At 42.8% G+C, this 25,986-nt stretch overlaps 1 protein-coding gene across 2 annotated transcripts in view; it reads right to left on the minus strand.

Moving 5' to 3' along the window:
- The window catches only part of LOC139369023 (monocarboxylate transporter 1-like), a 53,029-nt gene extending 27,557 nt beyond the window's left edge, over positions 1-25,472 (minus strand). For both annotated transcript variants that reach the window (XM_071108603.1, XM_071108602.1), the window contains exon 1: positions 25,365-25,472. The gene's annotated coding sequence lies outside the window, so the exon portion shown is untranslated. The remainder of the gene's footprint in view (positions 1-25,364) is intronic.
- Positions 25,473-25,986: the final 514 nt, after the last annotated feature.

Consider the following 25,986-nt stretch of genomic DNA (forward strand, 5'->3'; position numbering starts at 1 on the left):
TAAAATAACTTTTTTGGTCAGTGTGGTGTGTAACCTTCTTTAACTAGGAAAGTCAGTTAAGAAAAAATTCTTATTTACAATGACGGCCTACCGCGGCCACACCCGGACGATGCTGGGCCAAGTGTGCTCTTCCCAAGAAAGTTTATTACCATTAGCCTATCTGTTCTAAACAGTCATTCAACAAGATGGAAATGCATAAGATATTCCCATGAAACTGAGACCAATTGATTGGCATGCAGTTTCACCAGTAACATTTCAAGAATTGTCATTCACCATTGACAGTGATGGACTATTTTGAAATGAGGTATGCCCAACTTGGTGTTTGAGGGTATTAAAAATATAACATTTTCTTGAGACAAAATGTGTGGGCATTGGCAGGCATTGCAATTGGAGGATCCATTTTATGCATATTTTATAACAGGGCTCTTCAACCCTGTTCCTGGAGAGCTACCATCCTGTAGGGTTTACATTACAACCCTAATCTAGCACACCTGATTCTAATAATTAGCTGGATTATAAAATGGATGGGGTTGGTTACAAACGGGGTTGGAGTGAAACCCTACAGGACGGTCTCTCTCCGGGAACAGGGTTGGAGTGAAACCCTCCTACAGGACGGTATCTCTCCAGGAACGGGGTTGGAGTGAAACCCTACAGGACGGTCTCTCTCCGGGAACAGGGTTGGAGTGAAACCCTCCTACAGGACGGTATCTCTCCAGGAACAGGGTTGGAGTGAAACCCTCCTACAGGACGGTATCTCTCCAGGAACAGGGTTGGAGTGAAACCCTACTACAGGACGGTATCTCTCCAGGAACAGGGTTGGAGAGCCTTGTAATTCAATAGGCTATATCTGTCGGTACAAACTTTGAGGAAATGACAACATCACTGACATTTTGTTGCGCTCCCTGACCTAAACAAATAGCAGTACACCACTACCAGTCAGATCTGTGGTAGGTCTACTAAACCACTACCAGTCAGATCTGTGGTAGGTCTACTAAACCACTACCAGTCTGATCTGTGGCAGGTCTACTAAACCACTACCAGTCAGATCTGTGGTAGGTCTACTAAACCACTACCAGTCAGATCTGTGGTAGGTCTACTAAACCACTACCAGTCAGATCTGTGGTAGGTCTACTAAACCACCATGTTTTAGCCTTGATCTCCATTTACATCGTCATAAACTACGTTTGGATTAGCCTACACTAATTCAAATCAACTGGGTTATTTTACCGCACCAGTTTTACAATCCAATGCATGTATCTATGCAATAAAACAGATATTGCGGCGCGTATAATATTTTTTATTAGGATTTTTTTCAGGGGGTGCAGCACCTCTACTTCCCACAGTTATGGACCTCTACTTCCCACACTTGGATTACTTCATGGAGAAAAAAAAAGTATATGTTTTAATAACTGAGCTTTTTCTAAATTCAAAACTGTTAAATCACATTAACAGATAATGTGACTTAACCAAAGATTTTTGTAACAGTCTGTAGCTAAGAGAACTGGTGATCAGCAGATGATGAGAGGTGGTCATGATGAAATCCCAAAGAAACATAGTGAGTTCAGAGAACAACTGTAGGCGGAGTGTTGTCATGATCAAACTGCCATTCAGGTCCTCGAGTCATCTTCTTCATGAAATACAGCATAATGTCTAATCCATCGAGAGGGATACGGTCCATGAGTTACAGTTCTACTACAATGACACATGCAGGTAAAGGAATGTTTCTCTCCAATCATTTACTCCAGGAAGAAGCCCAGGCACCACACGGCATTGTCTGTAACACATTGTACAGTTTGAACATGCACATAGGCAGAGATTACGTGTATACAATATTTACCCTAATTGACAGAAATATGGCATAAATCTCAAACTTTGCACAGCGACCAGACCGTACAAATGTACCAGTATCTAGCTACAGCCATGTTTCACATGCACGCTTAGGCAAATATATTTATAGTAAAACCAGATATTACGTTTTAGAGATTTTCAAACATTTAAATTGTTGTATTATAGTTTCTCCTCAATGTTAGCTAGTAAACTTAGCTAGCTAGCTAGCTTGTTGGATAGCCAATAATTGTTATTTGCATCTGTTTAGAATCCTATTTTTCATCATGCCTATAGAGTGATTTTGAAATAAATCTATCATAATCATAACCAATGTCAACCCTTGTCAATTATGTTTTACTAGCTAAATTATATTTAGCTAGTAAAACTATTTAGCTAATGTTACATGATCCCTAAAAAGTTACAAACAGGAGGCCTGACGCATATTAACCAGTTAACAGGCGCCAGGCTAACTAGCTAGCCAACACCGGTCATCTGCTAACACTTGCTGGTAAACTTAGATTTAGGCGGCTGGTTGTAAAGTTATTACTTGTGTCTGCCTGCCTTGGGGGAAGGACGGGGCCAGATCACGAAGCACCGCCCCACATGAGTTGTAGAGACAAGGGAAAAAAATGTGTCAGCTTATATAATTAGCAATGAATCTGCTGATAGGAGCGTCGCTGAAAGACATCCAAAGGCTCTATCGAACAAGGATAACCACATCTACACGCACAAAAACGTATAGCGTGGTCAGTATCACAAAATCACATTTTATTGGTCACATACAAATATTCAGCTGATGTTATTGCGGGTGTAGCGAAATGCCTGTGACTGATTATCTGGTGTAACAGAGCCATCGCAAAACGCCACAAAGCAGGACTACATTTATTCTCAGATCCCATCAATACACCGGAAGTCATCATTCAGCGCGCGACGCCCAGACCTTTCTTCCTCCCTCCTGGGCATTGTGTGAAACACATCTCACGGTCCTAGAAATGCCTCGGACATGATGAAAACAAGCCCAGATTCGCCCAGGGTGAAATTCCCCTTTAACAATAGGTAGTCCAGGTATGTCAAGGGGGTGGGCCTTTCCTCTTTTGTTTTATATTGTTCCTCAAGCAAGGGGGGGGGGGGGCGATGACATCATGAATTCCCATCAGACCAAGCCCTACTCCTTGACGTTTGCAGTTGTGTCTAATCAGCACTATTTTGCTATTAGACTGTTTTGACCCATTAGTGTGTGCGCGTTACTGTATTTATACTTGGGATATGGCTTTGCAACAGGAAACGTTAGAAAATCACTGGAGGATGTGGTGGAAGTACCTTTGGCAGTCATTACAGCTGTAAATCATCTAGAATACAATACTACCAACTATGAAACTCTTAGGGCAACATACACACAGTGTACAAAATATTAAGAACAGGGACCAGAAGGACAGGGACCCGAAAGGTCAGGGACCAGAAAGGACAGGGACCAGAAAGGACAGGGACCAGAAAGGACAGGGACCAGAAAGGACAGGGACCAGAAAGGACAGGGAGGGAGGAATGAATGCGGTTCGATTCTCGACCCTTCTTCCTAAGTGTGCACTTATACACTCCCCCTAATGGATGACCTCCCTCAGTTACATGATCTGACTGAGCTGCTGTCTCTTGTCAATGTTTTGAACTGACGTAAAGACAGGACACTTGCCTTGTAACTAACCCTAACTAGAAACTATAAATATTAACTCTCCTACCTCATGTAGGATATTTTTGCTTTGATTGAATGAGAAGCTCCATTTAGCCATTTGCGCTGCTATTCTGTGTTACGGTCTCTAGCGGTCAATACATGTGAGTTGCAGTGCTTTTCTCCAATGGGAAAAATGAATGCTAATTGTTGAATATATTAGGGGTACAGTAATACTTCTGGCATTTCTTGAAAGTCAAAAATCCTCCCCTTTTCAAGGTAACCACTTATTTACCCTCTTGACGGTTATGATGGGGAGAAAAATCAGATCAGTAAATTGTTTAACCTCTAGCCAAGGCTTTATAGTATATGGTTAATTATGGCTGGCACTGGTTACAATCTGCCACAATATCAATGCTGCCAGCTAAGGTATGCAAGGGGACAGTCGGCCTGGTTGGACAAGGCTGCACCAAATGGAAGTTAGTCTGTCCATTTCTCTCTATGTGACTCAAATGGCTGACTAAAACTAGACAAACATTGTCCTAAACTAAAGGACGAAATGACTCAAATGTAATAATGTATTTTAAGACTAAATCTAAATTTAAATCTAAAATAGCTGCCAAAATGAACACTGCCCTGTAACCTGTACCACTAGTACCAGGTGTAAACAGCCATGTCTCTGTAATCATTACCCTATCAGTCTGGTAACTGGTTAAACAGCATGTCTCTCTGTAATCATTACCCTGTCAGTCTGGTAACTGGTTAACCACACCAGAGTCTGACACGACATTACAATACACTAATACCTCATGATCTAAAACACACAAAGGCCCAGACGAATTACCAGGACACGTACTCAGAGCATGCTCTGACCATCTGTAGCCATGAAATGCTCTGAAAGGCTGGTCATGGCTGACATCAACACCGTCATCCCAGACATCCTGGACCCGCTTCAATCCCCATACCGCCCCAACAGATTATGCAATGTCTATTGCACTCCACACTGCCCTTTTCTAACTATACAAAAGAAACAGCTGTGTGAGTGTGTGCTCAGTCCCCTGCTGTACACCCTCTTCACCCAAGACTGCGTGGCCGCCATGACTCCAACACTATCATTAAGTTTGCTGACAAGACGGTTGTAGGCCTGATCACCGACGACGAGACAGCCTACAAGGAGGAGGTCATTGACCTGGCAGTTTGGTGCCAGGACAACAACCTCTCCCTCAACGTGGGCAAGAGAAAGGATCTTATCGTGGACTACAAGAAATCGAAGACCGAAAACACCCCCATTCACATCAACGGGGCTGTAGTGGAGCAGGTCGAGAGCTTCCTGCCATCCAGGACCTCTATACCAGGCGGTGTAAGAGCAAAGTTCTAAAAAGGGTCAAAGACTCCAGCCACCCAAGTCATACCGTTCTCTCTGCTACCACATGGTAAGTGGTATCGATGCACCAAGTCTGAAACCAACAGGACAGCTTCTACCCCCAAGCCATAAGACTGATAAATAGTTGACCAATAGCTTGCCTCCACTATCTGCATTGACCCTTTCTGCACCGACTCTGTTGACTCATCACATACGCTGCAGTTACTGTTTATCATCTATCCTGTTGCCACTTTATCCCTACCTATATGTATATATCTACTCAACTACCTCGTACTCCTGCACATTGACCCAGTACACAGCCTAGTTATACCACTGACCCAGTACACAGCCTAGTTATAATACTGACCCCGTACACAGCCTAGTTATACCACTGACCCCGTACACAGCCTAGTTACCACTGACCCAGTACTGGTACCCTGTGTATATAGCCTAGTTACCACTGACCCAGTACTGGTAACCATGTGTATATAGCCTAGCTATCGTTACTCATTGTGTTATTATTTATCTCTGTAATTAAGCATTTCGCCGTTAGTATACACCTGGTTGTTTACGAAGCACGTGACAAATACAATTTTATTTTAATTGATTTGACACACACACTAATGACACTGCTGTCTCACTTTCTACAACACGCAAACACACTGCCTTGCCTTCCTCTCTTTAAGAACTGCGCAGGGCACTAGACTGGTGAACTGCGCAGGGCACTAGACTGGTGAACTGCGCAGGGCACTAGACTGGTGAACTGCGCAGGGCACTAGACTGGGTCTGGACTGGTGAACTGCGCAGGGCACCAGACTGGGTCTGGACTGGTGAACTGCGCAGGGCACCAGACTGGGTCTGGACTGGTGAACTGCGCAGGGCACCAGACTGGGTCTGGACTGGTGAACTGCGCAGGGCACCAGACTGGGTCTGGACTGGTGAACTGCGCAGGGCACCAGACTGGGTCTGGGCTGGTGAACTGCGCAGGGCACCAGACTGGGTCTGGACTGGTGAACTGCGCAGGGCACCAGACTGGGTCTGGACTGGTGAACTGCGCAGGGCACCAGACTGGGTCTGGACTGGTGAACTGCGCAGGGCACCAGACTGGGTCTGGACTGGTGAACTGCGCAGGGCACCAGACTGGGTCTGGACTGGTGAACTGCGCAGGGCACCAGACTGGGTCTGGACTGGTGAACTGCGCAGGGCACCAGACTGGTGAACTGCGCAGGGCACTAGACTGGGTCTGGACTGGTGAACTGCAGGGCACTAGACTGGGTCTGGACTGGTGAACTGCAGGGCACTAGACTGGGTCTGGACTGGTGAACTGCAGGGCACTAGACTGGGTCTGGACTGGTGAACTGCAGGGCACTAGACTGGGTCTGGACTGGTGAACTGCAGGGCACTAGACTGGGTCTGGACTGGGTCTCTCTCTCTTTGTGGTCAAAGAATAATGCTAGTAGCCTTTAAAAAGACCTGAGGGTTGATAGTATAACATTAGTAGCTTAGGTTGATTCTAAAGACTAAAAACAAGGTTCCCTCTCTTCTCCGTGTGATCCACTATTAGACTAAACAAGGTTTCATCTCTTCTGTCTCGTCTAACAGTCCTAATACTGTGCTGAGTGCTAGAACATTATGCCAGTCTTAGAGGTCTGGAGTCTCCGGTCTGTGTCCTGACCAGTAAGAATCAACACCACAAATGGAGCCTTCTGAGCTTTACGTAGTCTGGGAACCAGATTAAACAAATTATACATGAATCACTATTCATCAAACTGATATGACAACACACACCATTCAGCCATCTGGAACGTGGCCATGTAGCCACAGCATCCGCTGATGAAATCAGATCTCATATCTTACGGTGCGTCTGGATGCTGTTTCCCAACCAACACGATTCAAACCATTAGACCAGCGGGAGCGGCTCAAATCTAACATCACAAAAGTGGGGAGAAGAAGAACGACAATGGCTACCTGTACCTGCTGACTGAACCAACCACTCTACAATGGCTACCTGTACCTGCTGACTGAACCAACCACTCTACAATGGCTACCTGTACCTGCTGACTGAACCAACCACTCTACAATGGCTACCTGTACCTGCTGACTGAACCAACCACTCTACAATGGCTACCTGTACCTGCTGACTGAACCAACCACTCTACAATGGCTACCTGTACCTGGTCAAAAGGACACAATATAGAATAAAGAGTCCTTTAGGACTCCTTTAGGCCCAACCCCGGCCCTCCAGTATAATCTAGATCAGTGTTTCCCAACCCCGGTCCTCCAGTACCCCCAACAGCCCAACCCCGGTCCTCCAGTATAATCTAGATCAGTGTTTCCCAGCCCCGGTCCTCCAGTGTAATCTAGATCAGTGTTTCCCAGCCCCGGTCCTCCAGTATAATCTAGATCAGTGTTTACCAGCCCCGGTCCTCCAGTATAATCTAGATCAGTGTTTCCCAGCCCCGGTCCTCCAGTATAATCTAGATCAGTGTTTCCCAGCCCCGGTCCTCCAGTATAATCTAGATCAGTGTTTCCCAGCCCCGGTCCTCCAGTATAATCTAGATCAGTGTTTCCCAGCCCCGGTCCTCCAGTATAATCTAGATCAGTGTTTCCCAGCCCCGGTCCTCCAGTATAATCTAGATCAGTGTTTCCCAGCCCCGGTCCTCCAGTATAATCTAGATCAGTGTTTCCCAGCCCCGGTCCTCCAGTATAATCTAGATCAGTGTTTCCCAGCCCCGGTCCTCCAGTATAATCTAGATCAGTGTTTCCCAGCCCCGGTCCTCCAGTATAATCTAGATCAGTGTTTCCCAGCCCTGGTCCTCCAGTATAATCTAGATCAGTGCTTCAACTCCTCCTGTCTCAGCCTCCAGTATTTATGCTGCAGTAGTTTGTGTGTCGGGGGGCTAGGGTCAGTCTGTTATATCTGGAGTATTTCTCCTGTCTTATCCGGTGTCCTGTGTGAATTTAAGTATGCTCGCTCTAATTCTCTTTCTTTCTCTCTCTCTCTCTCGGAGGACCTGAGCCCTACGACCATGCCTCAGGACTACCTGACATGATGACTCCTTGCTGTCCCCAGTCCACCTGGCCGTGCTGCTGCTCCAGTTTGAACTGTTCTGCATGCGGCTATGGAACCCTGACCTAATCATCGGACATGCTACCTGTCCAAAACCTGCGGTTTTCAACTCTCTAGAGACAGCAGGAGCGGTAGAGATACTTGTCAGTTGGCTTTTCATAGCCGATCATTACATTTACTCCTGAGGTGCTGACCTGTTGCACCCTCGACAACCACAGTGATTATTATTATTTGACCCTGCTGGTCATCTATGAATATTTGATTCTTGGCCATGTTCTGTTATAATCTCCACCCGGCACAGCCAGAAGAGGACTGGCCACCCCACATAGCCTGGTTCCTCTCTAGGTTTCTTCCTAGGTTTTGGCCTTTCTAGGGAGTTTTTCCTAGCCACCGTGCTTCTACACCTGCATTGCTTGCTGTTTGGGGTTTTAGGCTGGGTTTCTGTACAGCACTTTGATATATCAGCTGATGTAAGAAGGGCTATATAAAATAAATTTGATTGATTGGATTGTTTTTCAACCCTGGTCCTCCAGTATAATCTACATCAGTGTTTCCCAACCTTGGTTGGGGGGGTACTGGAGGACCAGGGTTGTGAAACACTGATCTAGATTATACTGGAGGACCAGGGTTGTGAAACACTGAGCTAAATTATACTGGAGGACCAGGGTTGTGAAACACTGAGCTAGATTATACTGGAGGGCCAGGGTTGGGCTGTTGGGGGTACTGGAGGAACAGGGTTGGGAAACACTGAGCGAGATGTTGACTGGAGGACCAGGGTTGTGAAACACTGAACTAGATTATACTGGAGGACCAGGGTTGGGCTGAGATGTTGACTGGGAGAGAATGTATCACTTCCTCATGACTAATGTAATAACTGTTGATGAGTCTCTGACTTAGAAGAGGAACAGAACTGCTGTTAGCAACCCTACACTGTTACTATAGGGCAACGTAGAATAGGAACAGACCTGCTGAAGAGAAACTGAATGCCTTCAGAGAGACCGAGAGAGAGGGGAGAGACATAAAAATGTGTGCTAACTATATCCCCCCAATTGAATCCCCAAACTTTAACAATGACAGATTCTTCATCTTAGAGGGGGAGATCAACCATTTCCAGGCCCAGGGACATGTACTAGTCTGTGGTGACCTAAATGTCAGAACTGGACAAGAACCTGACACCCTCAGCACACAGGGGGACACCAACCAACCTGGAGGTGACAACATTCCCTCCCCCATATGCCCCCCTAGGCACAACTATGACAAAACAACCAACAAAAACAGGTTACAACTCCTGCAGCTCTGTCGCACGCTGGGTCTGTACATAATCAATGTTAGGCTTCGAGGAGACTTCTATGGTAGGTACACCTATAACTCATCTCTTGGCAGTAGTACTGTAGACTACTTTATCACTGAGCTCAACCCAGAGTCTCTCAGAGCGTTCACAGTCAGCCCAACCCTATCAGACCACAGCAAAATCAGACTACTTGAACAGAGCAATACTCAATCATGAGGCATCAAAGCCAAATGAACTGCACAATATTAAGAAATGCTTTAGACTGAAGGAAAGTAGTGTAGAAATCTACCAAAAAACAATTAGGCAACAACAAATTCAATCCCTTTTAGACAATTTCCTGGGTAAAACGTTCCACTTTAATAGTGAAGGTGTAAACTTGGCAGTAGAAAACCTACAGTATATTTGACCTCTCAGCTTCCCTATCAAATCTAAACATTTCAAGTAGACAATTTAAGAAAATTACCAACAGTGACAATTGGTTTGATGACGAATGCAAAAACCTAAGAAAGAAATTGAGAATCCTGTCCAACCAAAAACAGAGACCCAGAAAACCTGAGCATACTCCTTCACTATGGTGAATATAAAAAATGGGGCAGCCACCAATTGTGCATGTTCTCCCACATAAAAAGATGAGAGGCCTGTAATTGTCATCATAGGTACACTTTAACTATGACAGACAAAATGAGAGAAAAAAAAATCCAGAAAATCACATTGTAGGATTTTTTAATTATGGTGGAAAATATGTATTTGGTCAATAACAAAAGTGTCTCAATACTTTGTTATATACCCTTTGTTGGCAATGACAGAGGTCAAACGTTTTTTGTAAGTCTTCACAAGGTTTTCACACACTTGCTGGTATTTTGGCCCATTCCTCCATGCAGATCTCTTCTAGAGCAGTGATGTTTTGGGGCTGTTGCTGGGCAACATGGACTTTCAACTCCCTCCAAAGATTTTCTATCAGGTTGAGATCTGGAGACTGGCTAGGCCACTCCAGGACCTTGAAATGTTTCTTACGAAGCCACTCCATTGCCCGGGCGGTGTGTTTGGGATCATTGTCATGCTGAAAGACCCAGCCATGTTTCATCTTCAATGCCCTTGCTGATGGAAGGAGGTTTTCACTCAAAATATCACGATACATGGTCCCATTCATTCTTTCCTTTACACGGATCAGTCTTCCTGGTCCCTTTGCAGAAAAACAGCCCCAAAGCATGATTTTTCCACCCCCATGCTTCACAGTAGGTATGGTGTTCTTTGGATGCAACTCAGCATTCTTTGTCCTCCAAACACAACGAGTTGAGTTTTTACCAAAAAGTTATATTTTGGTTTCATCTGACCATATGACATGCTCCCAATCTTCTTCTAGATCATCCAAATGCTCTCTAGCAAAACTTCAGACGGGCCTGGACATGTACTAGCTTAAGCAGGGGGACACGTCTGGCACTGCAGGATTTGAGTCCCTGGCGGCATAGTGTGTTACTGATGGTAGGCTTTGTTACTTTGGTCCCAGCACTCTGCAGGTCATTCACTAGGTCCCCCCGTGTGGTTCTGGGATTTTTGCTCACCGTTCTTGTGATCATTTTGACCCCACGGGGTGAGATCTTGCGTAGACCCCCAGATCGAGGGAGATTACAGTGGTCTTGTATGTCTTCCATTTCCTAATAATTGCTCCCACAGATGATTTCTTCAAACCAAGCTGCTTACCTATTGCAGATTCAGTCTTCCCAACCTGGTGCAGGTCTACAATTTTGTTTCTGGTGTCCTTTGACAGCTCTTTGGTAACAATAAAGAGACTATATACAGGGGGTACTGGTACCGAGTCAATGTGCGGGGGTATAGGTTAGTCGAGGTAATATGTACATGTAGGTAGGGGTAAGTAAAGTGACTGTGCATAGCTAATAAACAGCAAGTAGTAGCAGTTATAGAACCCATTACCCTTTATGGTTGTGAAGTCTGCGCACAAAATAAGAATTCACAAAATGGGACAAACACCAAAAACATCCTCTGAGTACAACGTAAAACACAGAATAACACAAGCAGAGCAGAATTAGGCCAATAACCACTAACGATCAAAATCCAGAAAATAGCTGTTAAATTCTACAACCACCTAAAAGGAATCGATCCCCCAACTTTCCATAACAAACCCATCACCTACAGAGAGATGAACCTGGAGAAGAGTCCCCTAAGCAAGCTGGTCCTGCTCTGTTCAAACAGACCCAGGACAGCAACACAATTCGAACCAAACAAATCAATAGAAAACAAAAAGATGATTCTTTCCAATGTACACAGTGGCAGAATATCTGACCAATGTGACTGACCCAAAATTAAGGAAAGCTTTGACTACGTACAGACTTCGTGAGCATGGCCTTGCTATTGAGAAAGACTGTCATTGCCTAACTTCTCTTGAGAGCCAAGTCTGCCTATGTGCACACTGTCCACAAAATGAGTAGTGACATCGGTGCTTGGCTGCCGTTTGACAAATAAAAATCTTATCATGTAGGCTATAACCGCACTATCTGCAAGCTGTTGGCTAGAGCACACATTCCAATACCATGGGCACAATCGCTATATAACACCATTATTTTGTTTTGAAAAGTGATGGAAACGCATTTAACTTCATCACGCACAGCCTTTTAGCCGCAACAAATACATTTGATGGAAACATTTCCGGTGGGAAAATGCACTTATTGTTCCTATGAAGATTGTAGAATATTCACATGAACATCCTTCGCCAATTGGATGCAAACCCAGCTACAGTGAGAACAAAGTCCTGCTTCTAAAATGGCATCCTATTCCCTAAATAGTGCACTACTTTTGACCAGAGTCCAAAGGGCATTTCGGACCCAACCCATCTCCGTCGAGTTACTGTTAGTGTTCTAAGGAGTTAGCAGATATCACATCTGGTTGGGGTCAATGCCATTTAAATTTCAGCCAATTCAGGAAGTACACAGAAATTCCAATTCCAGTAGGGCTGCACCGGGCCGTGGCCCTCTTTCTGCGATCATGGTTCCAGGAACTGACACAGCCACGCTTTTTTCCCAAACAGTGAAACAAGGTGAACCATTCATTCACAAGAATAGAAATCACTTAAACTGATGAAAAAAGTAAAGGGTATAAGACCGTGTACATATCAGAGTTAGGAGACAAACAAACTGCTCAGCCCAGACTGTATACATATCAGAGATAGGAAGCAAACTACTCACCCCAAACTGTATACATAGAGTTAGGAGACAAACAAACTACTCATCCCAGACTGTATACGTACCAGAGTTAGGAGACATACTCATCCCAGACTGTATACAGTGGGGCAAAAATGTATTTAGTCAGCCAGCAATTGTGCAAGTTCTCCCACTTAAAAAGATGAGGCCTGTAATTTTCATCATAGGTACACTTCAACTATGACAGACAAAATGAAAAAAAGAAAAAGAAAATCAGTGTAGGATTTGTAATGACTTTATTTGCAAATTATGGCCAAAATACCAGCAAGTGTGTGAAAACCTTGTTTTATTTATTTTTATTTCACCTTTATTTAATAGGTAGGCTAGTTGAGAACAAGTTCTCATTTGCAACTGCGACCTGGCCAAGATAAAGCATAGCAGTGAGAAAAGACAAAATTTGCAGATTAACACTGGAGTGATAAATTATCAGATGGTCATGTACAGGTAGAGATACTGGTGTGCAAAAGAGCAGAAAGGTAAATAAATATAAACAGTATGGGGATGAGGTAGGTAAAATTGGGTGGGCTATTTACCGATAGACTATGTACAGCTGCAGCGATCGGTTAGCTGCTCAGATAGCAGATGTTTGAAGTTGGTGAGTTGGTAAAAGTCTCTTGTGAAGACTTACAGAAAAAGTTTGACCTCTGTCATTGCCAACAAAGGGTATATAACAAAGTATTGAGAAACTTTTGTTATTGACCAAATACTACACACTGTTGCTGGTATTTTGGCCATAATTTGCAAATAAATTCAGTTAAAATCCTACACTGATTTTCTGGATTTTTTTTCTCATTTTGTCTGTCAATAGTTGATGTGTACCTATGATGAAAATGACAGGCCTCATCTTTTTAAGTGGGAGAACTTGCACAATTGGTGGCTGAATAAATAATTTTTTGCCCCACTGTACGTACCAGAGTTAGGAGACAAACTACTCATCCCAGACTGCATTGCGGTCTGTATCATCAAATTCTAGAAAAAAAATAAAAAACATGATTTCTCAACACAGATGTTGAAACCAATGTGCATTAAATCAACATGCAAATGTTTTCGCAATCTGGGTAGAAAATAGAATGTCTACGCTTCACAGTAATAACGCTAATTTTTGATATCGTCACAGGATTCGAGTATTGAGAATCCACTTTCGGAACCCCCCACTGCAGTCCTATTGCTTAAGCTCCGCCCCCCCCCCGGTTACTGTTCTAGGGAAGCCCGTTTCCCATTGTAACTAGTGAAGAAAACCCATCACAATGATCTCAAACTGTGTTTTCAAATAGACAATGAAATTAAAAACATACTACCCCTTGCTAATCAGAAAACTATTGGTATGTTGTGGTGGACTATCATTATTTTTAAACAAATTTTACTGACTTGAGAGTCAAGATTGGTTTTTGAGTAACTTGTTAATTTTTGCTGTTCATTTGACCTGCTGGCCGCAATGAATTGTACAGCAGGATCTATGTGCTCCTCCAGTGACTCCGGAGGTGTACTCCAACCAACAACTGACTGTCATAAATAGATCTCGCTGCAGGCAGCATATGAAAACGGGTTACAACTGATAATTGATCACATCTTTCAAGAATGTTACGATGAAGACAGCTTTGTAGAGACAAAACAGACAGCTCACGCAGTCTCTCCTCGCTGATGGCTTCGTGTCTGTCAATCTTGTTGCCAAGGACCAGGATCGGCACGTTTCCAATGGTCTCATCTGTCATCGATGCTAGTCAAAACAACAAAGGTGTGGACTAGTAGTTTAAAACTGTTGCCGGATATAACGTCGACTTCTATCGATAAATGGGCAGATGAAGGCGTCGGACTGCCCAAGGCAGTCCAACTAAAAGTTTACTGGATCGAGTGTTACGTTCACGAAGGTAAGATCATACGTGGGGGGGGTGGGGATTCAGCCAGTTTATTGCTAGCTAGCTAACATTAACTAATGTAAAGTCGTTGCTACATACATAAGTAGTTAGTTAATGTTCCCCGTTGTCGTGGCTGTGCTTGTCATCTTGGCCCATCGAATACAATGATGATTTCACAGTCAGGAAGAGTGTGGCAGGCAGGTGGTAGTGTGAGGGCAAGGCCATATCACTCAATGCAAAGTAATGAGACTCTGTACATAATTGAGGTAGTTTGCTGGTCAGTAAGGTCAATTGAGTATGGCAGTTTCTATGTCTAAATTAGGCTAAGACGACTCAAATGGCAAGTGTGGTGGTATATGCATTATTAGGTCGACCGATTATGATTTTTTTAAGACCGAAACCGATTATTGGAGGACCAAAAAAAGCCAATGCCGATTATATTTGTAATAATGACAATTAAAATAAGTGTTCATTCAGTATTGTAACTTAAAACAAAAATCTATTTAGTCTCAAATCAATAATGAAACATGTTCAATTTGGTTTAAATAATGCAAAAACAGTGTTGGAGAAGAAAGTAAAAGTGCAATATGTGCCATGTAAAAAAAAGCTCAAGTTTAAGTTCCTGCTCAGAACATGAGAACATATGAAAGCTGGTGGTTCCTTTTAACATGAGTCTTCTAAAACTTCTTAACTGGGAATATTGGTTTGACTATTAGGATGTTCTTATAGGCACTATAGTATTGCCAGCCTAATCTCGGGAGTTGATAGGCTTGAAGTCATGAACAGCTGGCAAACGCAAGAAAGTGCTGTATGAATGAATGCTTACGAGCCTGCTGCTGCCTACCACCGCTCAGTCAGACTGCGCTATCAAATCATATACTTAATTATAATAAAAACACACAGTAATACGAGCCTTAGGTCATTAATATGGTCAAATCTGGGAACTATCATTTAGAAAACAAAATGTTTATTCTTCAGTGAAATACGGAACCGTTCCGTATTTTATCTAACGGGTGGCAATCCTAAATCTAAATATTGCTTTTACATTGCACAACCTTCAATTTTATGTCATAATTACATAAAATTCTAGCAAATGAATTACGGTCTTTGTTCATTCTTGAAGATCAGTGGGACGCTAGCATCCCATTTCGAAAACTTCAGGTGAAATTGCAGAGTGACAAATTCAAATTAAATTACTATAAATATTAAACTTTCATGAAATCACAAGTGCAATATATCAAAATAAAGCTTAACATGTTGTTAACCCAGCCGCCGTGTCGGATTTCAAAAAGGCTTTACGGCGAAAGCAAACCATGCGATTATCTGAGGACAGCGCCCAGCACACAAATGCATAACAAATCATTTTCAACAAGGGAGTTGCGACACAAGACAGAAATAGCGATATAATATATGCCTCACCTTTGAAGATCTTCTGTTGGCACTCCAAAAGGTCCGAGTTACATTACAAATGGTCCTTTAGTTCGATAATGTCCTTCTTTATATCCATAAAAACTCAGTTTAGTTGGCGCACTTCAGTCAATAACCCACTCGGCTTCCCTCCTTCAAAATGCATACCAAATGAATCCCAAACGTTACCAATAAACTTATCCAAACAAGTCAATCAACGTTTATAATCAAACCTTAGGTACCCTAATACGCAAATAAACAATAAAATTTAAGACGGAGAATCGCTATGGTCTTTACCGGAGAAAAATACCAAAGAACGCGCTCTCATTCACGCTCTTGGAAAACAGTACAGCCAAAATGGGAGCCACCTAGAAAAACTAAAATTTCTGGCTCATTTTTCAAAAAACCCAGCCTGAAACTCTTCCTAAAGACTGTTGACATCTAGTGGATGTCGAACAGAAGGAACATTTGTGTAACTGGGAGTCTCGTGAGTGCAAACATCCGAATATCAAAGGTAAGCGATTAAATGTATTTATTTTGTGACTGTCATGACCAATCTACTTTGTTGTTAGCTGTTTGTAATGTTTTGTCTGCTGAGACAGATGTCCTCACACAAACGCTTGGTTTGCTTTCGCTGTAAAGCTTTTTTTAAATCTGACACGCCAGGTGGATTAACAAACTAAGCTGTGTTTTGCTATATTGCACTTGTGATAATGAAAATTAAATATTTTTAGTAATTTAAATTGAATTTGGTGCTCTGCAATTCGGCGGATGTTGACGAAAAATGATCCCGCTAACGGGATGGTGCGCCGAGAAGTTAATTCATCCCCCATCTGGCGAAGTAGGCTGTGATTTGATGATAAATTAACAGGCACCGCATTGATTATTTACAACACAGGACAAGCTAGTTAAACTAGTAATATCATCAACCATGCGTAGTTAACTAGTGATTATGTTAAGATGGTATTTTACAAGATAAGTTTAATGCTAGCTAGCAACTAACCTTGGTTCCTTGCTGCACTCACGTAACAGGTGGTCAGCCTGCCATGCAGTCTCCTCGTGGAGTGCAATGTAATCGGCCATAATCAGCGTCCAAAAATGCCAATTACTGATTGTTATGAAACCTTGAAATCGGCCCTAATTAATTGGCAATGCCGATTAAATCGGTCGACCTCTAGTCTCTAGTGGTGTCTCCTAACCAGCCTCTAATATGCATTCTAGTCGTGCGCTGGGATGCCACGAAACGCACAATACACAAATAGAAGTTAGGCTACTGCATGTTCATAAAACTGGGTTAGGGTACTTTATAATATATTAACCCTACTTTATAATATATTTTGTAACCCCTACCACTACTAAAAATCCATAATGCACTAAGTCTGGAACCAACAGGACAGCTTCTACAGCTTCTGGTATCCCGTTTATATAGCCTGGTTGTCACTGACCCAGTACTGGTACCCTGTGCATATAGCCTGGTTGTCACTGACCCAGTACTGGTACCCTGTGTATATAGCCTGGTTGTCACTGACCCAGTACTGGTACCCTGTGTACATACAATTGAAGTCAGAAGTTTACATACACCTTAGCCAAATACATTCAAACTCAGTTTCTCACAATTCCTGACATTTAATCCTAGTAAAAATTACCTGTCTTAGGATCACCAATTTATTTTAAGAATGTGAGATGTCAGAGTAGTATAGAATAGTAGAGAATTATTAATTTCAGTTTTTATTTCTTTCATCACAATCCCAGTCGGTCAGAAGTTACATACACTCAAAAAGTATTTGGTAGCATCGTCTTTAAATTGTTTAACTTGGGTAAAACGTTTTGGGTAGGCTTCCACAAGCTTTCAACAATAAATTGGGTGAATTTTGGCCCATTCCTTCTGACAGAACTGGTGTAACTGAGTCAGGTTTGTAGGCCTCCATGCTCGCACATGCTTTTTCAGTTCTGCCCACAACGTTTCTGTAGGATTGAGGTCAGGGCTTTGTGATGGCCACTCCAATACCTTGGCTTTGTTGTCCTTAAGCCATTTTGCCACAACTTTGGGAGTAGGCATGGGGTCATTGTCCATTTGGAAGACCCATTTGCGACCAAGCTTTAACTGACGTCTTGAGATGTTGCTTCAATATAGCCACATCATGATGCCATCCATTCTCTACACTATTCAGCGCTTAGGAAAAACAGGACCTCCAACAGCCGAAGCTAAGTAGTAGCATTAACATGACGCCTTCTAATTGCAGTCGCTGTACTCATAATATACAGGAGAACGATTGCCTTACGGCGAGGATAGCTGTGCTACTAGCCCAGCTTCAGACGCAATCGTTAGGCAAGGGTCATTTCAGTGTAGGAAAGGATGAAACAGTGTCTTTGCCACCAGTAAGTACAGATACTAACGTTAGTATAAATCCCCTCGCAAGGTCCCCGCAGCCGGACAACTTTCTCATGGTTTCTGGAAGGAAGTGCTGTAGGAATGCTCAACCGGTGTCGCTCATTCAGCTGACAGAAACTTTCAACAGGTTTTCCCCTTAAGCAGCGAGTCGGAGTCAGAGGCCGAGCCTTCTCGTCTCTACTCCTCCCGTTACGGGGTCTGAGACGCCGAAGCTTCCCACCATTAGCTCTGACAAATTGAAAACTCTAGTCATTGGAAAGACAGTACCGAAGAGCCCTTAGTGCTGCTCCATCATCCTATCAATTACTCGATGCCGACACATCTTTCTAGCTGATTTACACGCTGAAGCTGTGTTGCGCTTGGTGACCTCTGATTGTTTCATCCTAACATCGTTGGTGCCGACGTGGATAACAATATCTCTACACTCGCCAGTTTTAGCTTTAGCCAGCACCATCTTCAGATTAGCCTTAACGTCGGTAGCCCTGCCCCCTGGTAAACAGTGTATGATCGCTGGATGATTTGTTTTTAGTCTAATACTGCGGGTAATGGACAATTAATCTTAATGGTTGTACAGTCGTTTCAAATAAAAAACTGTGAAGGACCTCGACGTTACTCTGGACCCTGATCTCTCTTTTGAACATATCAAGACCATTTCAAGGACAGTTTTCTTCCATCTACGTAACATTGCAAAAATCAGAAACTTTGTCCAAAAATAATGCAGAAAAATTAATCTATGCTTTTGTCACTTCTAGGTTAGACTACTGCAATGCTCTACTTTCCGGCTACCCGGATAGAGCATTAAATAAACTTCAGTTAGTGCTAAATAAGGCTGCTAGAATCCTGACTAGAACCAAAAAAATTGATCATATTACTCCAGTGCTAGCCTCCCTACACTGGCTTCCTGTCAAAGCAAGGTCTGATTTCAAGGTTTTACTGCTAACCTACAAAGCGTTACATGGGCTTGCTCCTACCCATCTCTCTGATTTGGTCCTGCCGTACATACCTACACGTACGCTACGGTCACAAGACGCAGGCCTCCTAATTGTCCCTAGAATTTCTAAGCAAACAGCTGGAGGCAGGGCTTTCTCCTATAGAGCTCCATTTTTATGGAATGGTCTGCCTACCCATGTCAGAGACGCAAACTCGGTCTCAACCTTTAAGTCTACTGAAGACTCATCTCTTCAGTGGGTCATATGATTGAGTGTAGTCTGGCCCAGGAGTGGGAAGGTGAACAGAAAGGCTCTGGAGCAACGAACCACCCTTGCTGTCTCTGCCTGGCCGGTTCCCCTCTTTCCACTGAGATTCTCTGCCTCTAACCCTATTACAGGGGCTGAGTCACTGGCTTACTGGGGCTCTCTCATACCATCCCTGGGAGGGGTGCGTCACCTGAGTGGGTTGAGTCACTGTGATCATCCTGTCTGGGTTGGCACCCCCCCTTGGATTGTGCCGTGGCGGAGATCTTTGTGGGCTATACTCAGCCTTGTCTCAGGATGGTAAGTTGGTGGTTGAAGATATCCCTCTAGTGTGGTGTGGGGGCTGTACTTTGGCACAGGTGCTTCTACACCTGCATTGCTTGCTGTTTGGGGTTTTAGGCTGGGTTTCTGTACAGCACTTTGAGATATCAGCTGATGTACGAAGGGCTATATAAATACATTTGATTTGATTTATTTTGTGAAGTGCACCAGCCCTCCTGCAGCAAAGCACCCCCAGAACATGATGCTGCCCCCCCCCCCCCCCCCCCCCCCCCCCCGCTTCACGGTTGGGATGGTGTTCCTCGGCATGCAAGCCTCCCCCTTTTTCCTCCAAACATAACGATGGTCATTATGGCAACACGGTTCTATTTTTGTTTCATCAGAATAGAGGACATTTCTCCAAAAAGTACAATCCTAGTCCCCATGTGCAGTTGCAAACTGGCTTCTTCCTTGCTGAGCGGCCTATCAGGTTATGTCGATATTATCTTGTTTTATGGTGATATAGATACTTTGGTACCTGTTTCCTCCAGCATCTTCACAAGGTCCTTTGCTGTTCTTCTGAGATTGATTTGAACTTTTCGCACCAAAGTACATTCATCTCTAGGATCAGAACACGTCTCCTTCCTGAGAGGTATGACAGCTGCGTGGTCCCATGGTGTTTATACTTGCGCACTATTGTTTGTACAGATTAACGTGGTACCTTCAGGCGTTTTGAAATTGCTCCCAAGGATGAACCAGACTTGTGGAGGTCTACAATTGTTTTTCGGAGGTCTTGGCTGATTTCTTTTAATTTTCCCATGATGTCAAGCATAGAGGCACTGAGTTTGAAGGTAGGCCTTGAACTACATCCACAAGTACCTCCAATTGACTCCAATGATGTCAATTAGCTTATCAGAAGCTCCTAAAGCCATGACTTCATTTTCTGGAATTTTCCATGCTGTTTAAAGGCAGTCACCTTAGTGTATGTAAACTTCTGACCCACTGGAATTGTGATACAGTGAATTATAAATGAAATAATCTGTCTAAACAATTGTTAGAAAAATTACTTGTGGCATGCACACAGTAGATGTCCTAATCGACTTATCAAAACTATAGTTTGTTAAAAATACATTTGTGGAGTGGTTGAAAAACTGAGTTAATGACTCCAAACTAAGTGCATGTAAACTGACTTCAACTGTAGCCTAGTCATCGCCGACCCAGTACTGGTACATAGTCTAGTCGTCACTGACCCAGTACTGGTACCCTGTGTATAATAATGTATTTACTAGAGGTCGACCGATTATGATTTTTCAACGCAGATACCGATTATTGGAGGACAAAAAAAGCCAATACCGATTAATCGGACGATTTTTAAAATGTGTGTATATGTATATATTTTTTTTATTTTAACTTACTATAATACATATGGGCTTTTGGATGGGTGTTCTACAGGTTGGTGGTATTTTTTGATTTAGCCGTTGCTGACCCCATGCTTACATCTTTATCACAAATAAGACACCTTGCTTTCCCTGGTGCCAATTCCATGTAATAGTCCCACACTGGTGCTCTGCTTCTCTCTGCCATCTGTAAAACACACACACAGCTCTGAAGTGACAATGACACTGAAGTGTCTGCTTCGGGGACAAATACTCTCAACTGTTTGAATAAAAATAGAGTTCAAGTTACCTGTGATGAATGTTGAAAACAAAAACTAATTTCTATATGCAGGAAATCCTATTTTAATAATGGATATGGTAAGAATTGACTACCAAAGCGCCAGTCATAATTCCCATGACACCTTCTAGCAAAATCTGAAAAGCGCTTCCTTCATTCATTTATTCCATAGGATATTTTTAGATTAATTTAAAATAAGGTCTGTGTTTCGTGTAGGCTTACACCACCTTGCCAATCTTATAACTGTGTAGATATCCATAGGACAAGGTAACTCCGCTTACATTCAGCCAATATTGATCAAAGATAAAAAAAAAATTGTAGAGTGGATTTATGAAAATATTTTGACAAACGTTACCTTAATATATGTTACGTTAACCTAGTGAGATTTACACGGGTATCAAAACACAGGTGGTTTAAGCCTGAACCCTAACCTGCACGAAACACAGACCTTATTGGAAGTAGATCAAGACATTACACAGACCTTATTTGAAGTAGATCAAGACATTATCTATGGAAGACATGAACGGTAAAATAATGAAGGAACCCCTTTCAAGTTCAGCCGCAAGTTATTACAGGAATTATAACGCGTCGACTATTTCTCTAAACCATATACCTTTGACTATTACGATCCTGCTGCTGCCTACCACCCCTCAGTCAGACTGCTCTATCAAATATCAAATCATAGACTTAACTATAATAGACACACAGAAATACGAGGTTTAGGTCAAATCCGGAAACTATCACCTCGAGAACAAAACGTTTATTCCGTTCCGTATTTTATCTAACGGGTGGCATCCATGAGTCTAAATATTTCTGTTACATTGCACAACCTTCAATGTTATGTCATAATTACGTAAAATTCTGGCAAATTAGTTCGCAAAGAGCCAAGCGGCCCAAACTGTTGCATATACCCTGACTCTGCGTGCAATGAACGCAAGAGAAATGACACAATTTCACCTAGTAAATATTGCCTGTTAACCTGGATTTCTTTTAGCTAAATATGCAGGTTTAAAAATATATACTTGTGTATTGATTTTAAGAAAGGCATTGATGTTTATGGTTAAGTACACATTGGAGCAACGACAGTCATTGATTGATTGTTTTTTACAAGATAAGTTTAATGCTAGCTAGAGACTTACCTTGGCTTACTGCATTCGCGTAACAGGCAGGCTCCTCGTGAGGCAGGTGGTTAGAGCGTTGGACGAGTTAACTAAGGTTGCAAGATTGGATCCCCCGAGCTGACAATGTAAAAATCTGTCGTTCTGCCTCGTTCCTAGGCCGTCATTGAAAATAATGTGTTCTTAACTGACTTGCCTAGTTAAATAAAGATTAAATAAAGGTGTAAAAAAAAAATTGGCGCCCAAAAATACCGATTTCCCATTGTTATGAAAACTTGAAATCGTCCTGATTAAATCGGTCAACCTCTAGTATTTACTATTCTCTCTCTCTGCATTGTTGGGAAGGGCCTGTCAGTAAGCATTTCACTGTTGGTCTACACCTGTTGTTTACAAAGCATGTGACAAATACCATTTTATTTCATTTGATATCCATGCAACAATCAAAACTCCATGTTTTGTTTTTAATTGCAGATAAGTAGACTTTTTTTTGCATTGTTCTGATTTTAACTTCTGCTTTGTTATAGCCTCAGTTAATGCATTATGGGATTGTAGGGCCAATCCATGTCATTATCCGTTCTTCTTATAGTGTATACAGTGCCTTCGGAAAGTATTCAGACCCCTTCTATTTTTCCACATTTTGTAATGTTACAGCATTATTCTAAAATTGATTAAATTGTTTTTTCCCCCTCATCAGTCTACACACAATACTCAAAAATGGCAAAGCGAAAACAGGTTTATAGACATTTTTGTACATTTAAAAAAAAGTCCCAGTCAAAAGTTTGGATAAGCCTACTCATTCCAGGGTTTCTTTATTTTTACTATTTTCTACATTGTATAATAATAGGGAAGACATCTAAACTATGAAATAACACATATGGAATCATGTAGTAAAAATGTAGTAACCAAAAAAAGTGTTTTATATTTGAGATTTTTTAAAGCAGTCAGCCTTCGCCTTGATGACAGCTTTGCACAATCTTGGCAATGAAATCCACTTAGCCTATTATTCTGGCACATTCATTTATTTTATTTTACGAGCAGGGTCCAACATTAACAACGGTCCACTAGTCCAGGGCCTGTAAAAACATGTGATGGGCGAGTAGATCTTGTCCCCGACCGGGCCAGTAAATTTTCAGCGCATTTTTGCATTCCAGTTCAACATTTACCTACCTGCTCTGTGGCAGTATGCCTGCTCTGTGGCAGTATGCCTGCTCTGTGGCAGTATGCCTGCTCTGTGGCAGTATACCATTGAAGACTACACGCCTAAATGTCATGCTATTTGTATTTGACCACCACGTTCCGCCAGTCACAGCTTCTCCAGCAGTACATCAGTCAATGCCTACACACAGCACACACAAGCTGTCCAGAGCAAAAAATAAGTGCCCATCAACCTACTAGCTGAGCTCATTTATTTTAGGGAAAGTGATTTACAATAGTAAACCTACTAGCAATTTACTGGCTACTGTTGATAGTGTGCCACGTCCAGCTCTCTTTGGGAATGTTTGTCTTAGAAGGTATACTCAGTGTGTGGTCCCTGAATGACCCCAATGCATTTAAGAACTACACCATGTCTGGGCCAGGATAAATTCTTTTCGGGACAATACATTTTCGGGCCTGTCGATTTTTGGCCAAATGGCCCGACCGGGCCAATAAGGAAAAAAGTTAATGTTGGTCACTGGTGTGTTTCAGATGCAGCCACAGAGCGGTGGTACATAGGCTATTTACTGTGCTTTGATGAACAACCAAAGAACTTGTCTAACAATGCCTGCCCAGGACCTCCACATCCAGCTTCTTCACCTGCAGGATCATCTGAGGAGTATTTCTGTCTGTAATAAAGCCCTTTTGTGGGGGAAAACTCATTTTGATTGCCTGGGGGGCGGTCTCCCCAGCTCCCTGCACCCCTGCCCAATCATGTGTAATACATAGATTCAGGCCTAATTAACGTATTTCAATTGACTGGTTTCCTTATATGAACTAACTTCAAAATCTTTGAAATTGTTGCATTTATATTTTTGTTCAGTAAGAGAGACAGACATACAGGGAGAGAGCGCGGACAGAGAGAAAATGTATTCATCTAAATCTATTAGACATCCTATCACTGTTAGAAGCGCCAGCCAGCCACCTCTCCTTTCAAGTTGCGACAGAGTGGCGGCCCAGTGGCAGCGCACAAAGCGCTCGTCTTCCCCATCATGTGATTCAGCTCGGCTGCTTCAACACTGACGACGTGCTGCACGTGAGACTTATTGTTGTACAAAAAAAACTGGACAAATGGACCCTGAACAGTCAAAACGACACAACAGTCTCTAATTCAAAGAGTTACTAATGAAACCACAAATAAATCAGGACAGTGTCTTCCCTCCCCATCTTGGTATTTTGCGCAGAAACTGAGCTGTTCCATCTGAACCTAACAGAAGTAATCCACGCTATATGGATGGCCACTCTAGCTTCGCCCTCGTGTCGGTACTAGGTATGCAAAAATCATCCAGTAGGGGCTGGAAACTAGTGACCTTTGATTGATCAATCGCAACGCGATGTCGCGGAGTATGCAAAAGTTCAGCTTTCCACAACTTTGGTCTCTTGCATGCCCCAATGGTCACAGCTAACTGCGCTTCCCTTCATTGAATGAGGTCTCCGTTGTTTAAATCGCCCCCAACGTGCTAAAGATGGATTTCTACCATAAACCCTGTCAACCAGATAACGCACTGGCCGGTAAAAGCAACTCATCTACCTACAAAAGATGGATCCCTATATATCCATTCATCAGTGTAGCTAGTTAGCTGTACCGTTATGTGGAGAGAGACCCTCTTCTGCTGCTAGCTGCCCAAAAGCTAAATATCCAGCTAGCTAATTAGCATCTGGACTTGATTATCCAGCCGTGTAGCCCCCATGGCGCTAACGGTAGCTAACGTTTAATGGCCTGGATAGTGACGGAACTTGGCTAAAGTACTTAACTTTGTCCAAACAGCTAAAGCCCTGACTTCGGTTTAAAACACACAACGGTTACATGAATATACATTTACCTTTTGATATAAAAACTCACCATAAAACTCAGTCAAGTCTCTCTTGTCCAGGAACTGGTCCGTGTGTCCTGGCTGCACTTGCCAACTGAACTACAGCAGAGTCGAGCCATAGACATAAATAGAGGACTCCTCTTTGTATCTGTGCCACTATAGCGTCTGTGATCTTTTTTTTTCTCGACAATCTCCATTTTGAAGTAGTACATTTTCTTCTTCTTGATTAACAGATCCCTCCTGATGACCCTGTTGGACATTACTTCAACCGGGTCACCAGGAGCGATCAGCCAATGAAGTTGGAAGTCCCACCCAGTTGACGACATAAAAAATGGTGGAAGCCCTCAATTGCGCTGCCCAGGCTAAAAAGCCGTTTGGGCACGTGAGGCCTCTACCATTTTCTATGGCTAGAGCGTGTTCGGACCAGAAACAGCATTGAGCACCTAAGTGAAAATAGGCACAATAAGAATTAGCCACGAGTGGAATTTGCGTTCCGCCTTCTAAATAAAAGTCCCCATTTGAAAGTGATGCAAATTGATATAAATAATGGAATCATGCCATATTTTGACTAGATAATGCTTAACATGGTTGGAATGTTATATAAATTAAAGAAAATACCATTATTAATTTGGCCAAAAAAAGTATAAATCA

This window comes from Oncorhynchus clarkii, chromosome 16 (genome assembly GCF_045791955.1).
Source record: "Oncorhynchus clarkii lewisi isolate Uvic-CL-2024 chromosome 16, UVic_Ocla_1.0, whole genome shotgun sequence".
Taxonomy (NCBI): domain Eukaryota; kingdom Metazoa; phylum Chordata; class Actinopteri; order Salmoniformes; family Salmonidae; genus Oncorhynchus; species Oncorhynchus clarkii.